General features: G+C 30.7%; 1 long non-coding RNA gene across 2 annotated transcripts; it reads left to right on the forward strand.

Annotated features, from left to right (window-relative positions):
- The first annotated feature begins 2,212 nt into the window (after positions 1 to 2,212).
- LOC138872580 (uncharacterized) lies at positions 2,213 to 4,067 on the forward strand. 2 transcript variants are annotated; one of them, XR_011401006.1, is made up of 2 exons: positions 2,213 to 2,380; positions 2,879 to 4,067. It is a non-coding gene; the product is annotated as an uncharacterized lncRNA (long non-coding RNA). The 2 variants fall into 2 exon arrangements; XR_011401005.1 differs by having other exon boundaries at positions 2,219 to 2,380; positions 2,934 to 4,067.
- Positions 4,068 to 4,645: the final 578 nt, after the last annotated feature.

Raw genomic sequence — 4,645 nt, forward strand, 5'->3', positions numbered from 1 at the left:
GCTTGCTAAGATGTTTGATTAGACATGGAATTTAAGCGCGAAAGAAAGATTTTTTTTAAACTTACAATAACGTACAACAACAATCCCAATATATTTTCACAAGTTAGATTTCAGGAGAGTAATGTGTACGCACGCCTTACCTATTTAGTGAAAGTAGAGAGACTATTTCAAATGAAAATTATGTCATTAAGCGAAGATAAAAATTTTAAAATAAGAATATTGTCTTTTTTTTTAACAAATTAAAAAGAATAGCGCCACAAAAAATGGGACAAAGGTTAATAGATAAGTGTAAACTACCTTTATATTTCTTTCATATGAAGCTATATGACAATCTTTTAATTTGGAGATTCCAACATATTTGTATGACCAAAAAATTGGATCTTGGTTTTTATATAATTAAATTTATAGAAAAAGAAGGTTAATCATAGTCAATATCAATATGCAATGACAGATCTAATACTTCTAGGGCGAATATTTACCCTATAATATTGAATAAGACTATTTTGGAGATGATGGAGCAATAAAGACTAATAAATGTAAAAGATAGCAATAAATGATAATAAATGACTTTTAGATAGTAAATGAGACAAAGATCACCCGACAAGGATGAAATCTTTAGATATGCTTTCTAACAATGACGGATGATGACAAGCAAGTGTATATTCCGATTCTTCTTGGATCGGAAGAGATGAGTAAAACAAAAGAAGTGTAAAGTCAAGCTTTAATTTGTTCTATTCAATAAAGTGAGAATCTTGCAAAGAGAACGTTTATGATATTCTTTACCAAGAGTTTCGATCCCCTTTTTGGCCTACATTTTTTTCTATGTATAAGAGTACTTGTGCCACAAAACCCTAGATAGTACAACAAAAAGGAATATCTATTAGAATATTCTCTAGGCAGGGGCGTACGAGAAATTTTTATAAGCGGTCTCGATTTTATATTTATCATATTTAGACCAACAATAATAACTTTAGTTATCATATTTATAAACAAGAAACAATTTTAGTCAATTGGTTATATTGAGTCTAAAGTTAGAAAATGTCTGGAGTTCAATTCTACTTCATCACAATTTTTAACCACAAAGGCTCTCTCAAATATTTACAAGAAAAATATACTAGTTAATATTTGAATCTTTGATCTCTTAGAGCAAAATCAAGCACATAACCAACACACCAAGAGATAATCTTTGTCAAGTTGTCATTTTTTCCTTCTTATCCGTTTCCTCACAGTATTAATATATATATATATATATATATATATATATATATATATATAAGTAGTAAAATTTTCCAACGAAGCGGTGTTGCGTGACACCACTTCGTTAAGGATGAATCCGCCCTTGTCTCTAGGGAATATAAATCCTAAAACTGGTCATCATTTCGTACCGAAGGCGGATGCTCGTCCTCGTATCGTCTTCTGTTAAACCATCTTGACCTCGACAATTATTTATCTTCCTCACTTTACCTCGACCTTTTGAGGCCAGGTTAACACGTCACAACCTTCAAAGGCTTTATCGTTGTTGATCGGGTCAAACACATAAAATGAAGTTTTTCGTCCATACCATATTGCCACTATCAGTAATAATTTTGCCTTAGCTATATAGCTAACTTCAAATTGTGAAAAAATTTCAAATTTATTTGCAAGATACAATTTCTTTTTTCTATCAAAGCTAATTTGAGGTATTAGGAGTAACTAAGTCCAATATTTGTCTTGACTTTATTTAGAAGGTAATAATTGTAAAAGCCGGAAAAAAAACCCCTAGTAGGTAACATGAATGGAGCAGCTATGAAAAGGCTTTCCAATTAGACAGATGAAAATCTGTTGGACCAGGAAGATCATCATATTCTAATAATTTAGAAAGTGACAACCACGAAAGGTGTATTTTGAAAATAATGATGGCTGCTTCAATTATTTCAAAACGGGTCTAATTATTTGTGGGGTTTGAGTTGTATACATCGTTAATGTACAAAATTATTTGTACTATTCAAATCAATCAAAAGAATATATATAGGTACGCCTCGTAAAAATATGAGACTGTTATGATGAATATCACATTATGGTGGATGTCTACTCTTCTTTCATGATCTTTAGCTAAAATGCTTAATGACATATTCAATGACATAATTTGTATGTTCAATGACATATTCCATGACATATTTTCTTCACTTTTTATGCCTATATAAAGGCCTTGTAATAGATAGGAAAAATACACAATTGAAGAAGAAATAAGAATCTCTCTTCCTCTCTTTCTCTCTATATCTCTTAGTTTGTTTTTGCTTGTTCTATATTGTTATTTTGGGTTATATTTCATAACACGTTATCAGCACGAAGCTCTAATTTTATTCTTAACTCCAGCTAAGTTGAGCCATATTTTATTGAGGTATGTATCATTATAATCATTTTATTTATGGCAGTACATATATCATATGCTTAATTCTTACAACCTAAATTTTTCTTTGCAATTTTTGATAATTTACATCATTCATGTTGTTGTTCCCTTTTTCATATTTTTGTTTATCATGTTGTTTTTCACACCTGACACAATACCATTAAAAAAAATGTATGCATATGTATGTAGTGTATACATTATCTAGTCACTGCAACTAATAAAATGTTAAATTCTATATATATCAATAATATAAAGTGAAATGAAATATATATATATATATATATATATATATATATATATATATATATATCAATAATATAAAGTGAAATGAAATAATATATAGTTTCTATTTTATGGCATGAATAAAATGAAATAGTAGATTGCTAACATGATATAGCTTTATTTTCATTTGTTTTACCTTAATCGATTTGTTTCATTAATTGTTTATTATTATAATTATTTCTCTAACTTATTCATCTTTTATGATAGTTTTCACTATGTCAAATTTATCAAAACTTGAATTTGTGGCACTTGACATCACCAGGAAGAACTATTTATCATGGGTCATTGATGCTGAAATTCACCTCGACGCTAAAGGTCTTGGAAATACGATTATACAAGGAAATGAAGCATCAAATCAGGATAAAGCGAAAGCCATGATTTTCCTTCGCCATCATTTACATGAAGGGTTAAAAACTGAATATTTAACAGTAAAAGATCCACTTGAATTATGGATTAATTCGAAGGATCGATATGACCACCTATAACTTACGGTATTACCAAAAGCTCGGTATGAGTGGATACATTTAAGGTTGCAAGACTTTAAAACTGTAAGTGAGTATAATTCTGCTATCTTTAAAGTAAGTTCTCTATTAAAATTATGTGGAGACACTATCACAGATGAGGACTTATTGGAAAAAACATTTTCTACTTTTCACGCTTCAAATGTGGTGCTACAACAACAATACCGTGAAAAAGGTTTTAAGAAATATTCTGAGTTAATCACATGCCTACTTGTGGCTGAGCAGAATAATACTCTATTAATGAAAAATCATGAAGCCCGTCCTACTGGGTCAGCTCCATTTCCGGAAGTGAATGCTATAGCAACATATGATAAGTTTGAAAGAAAACAAAATAATTACCGTGGTCGTGGACATGGTCATAAACGTGGACGTGGCAGGGGGCGAAACAATTATCGTCATTATGGTGGAAATAAATGGGAGAACAATAAGGGTTCTCAAATTAATCATTCAAAAGGTAAAGCTAGTATGTGTCACCGATGTGGTATGAGAGGTCATTGGGCGCGCATTTGTCGTACGCCAGAACATTTTGTCAAACTTTATCAAGCCTCCCTCAAGAAAAAAGAAAATAATGTGGAGGCACACTTGACCTTTCAAAATAATAATGATGAAGCAGGTCCCTCAAATAAATATGATTCTAAGGCACATCCTGCATATAAAGATGATGATTTGGAAGGCCTAACAAATATTACTCATTTAGAAATTGGAGACTTCTTTGAGGATATTGACTGAAGAATGAATCATCTTACTGGGGAATGAAGTTATAAAAGTTGTTATGTTTATGTTTGCAACTAGTTTATTTTTTCTTGAGTGTATTTTCCTAATGCATCATGTATTGCTAGTTTCTATATTTCTAATGTATTTCTTAATGTTTTTTTTGCTTGTCTTTCATATTTCTTATGATGTATTATTTGTCTTTTTTTATGAAGAATATGAAAATTCCCCAGTCTTCAGTTGGACTCAAGATTAATAAAGATGATATATGTCTTCTGGATAGTGCTACAACACACACTATTTTAAAAGATAAGAGATATTTCTCTTATTTGGTAATGAAAGAAGCGAATGTTAATACAATATCCGGTAGTACAAGATTAATTGAAGGTTCTGGAAGAGCCAATTTATTACTACCAGGAGGAACAAATTTGGCTATTGATGAAGCACTATATTGTAGTAAATCTCAAAGAAACTTATTAAGTTTCAAAGATATTCGCCAAAATGGCTATCATATTGAGACTACAAATGATGAAAAGATTGAATATCTTTATATTACTACAATAACGTCCGGTAAGAAATATGTGCTTGAAATGTTACCCGCTTTTTCCTCCGGCTTATACTACACAAGTATTAGCAGGATTGAAACACATGCCGTAGTAAACAAGAAGTTTACTAATCAAGATAATTTTATTATTTGGCATGACCGGTTGGGCCATCCTGGTTCTAATATGATGCGTAAAAT

The sequence above is a fragment of the Nicotiana sylvestris genome, chromosome 7 (genome assembly GCF_000393655.2).
Source record: "Nicotiana sylvestris chromosome 7, ASM39365v2, whole genome shotgun sequence".
Taxonomy (NCBI): Eukaryota; Viridiplantae; Streptophyta; class Magnoliopsida; order Solanales; family Solanaceae; genus Nicotiana; species Nicotiana sylvestris.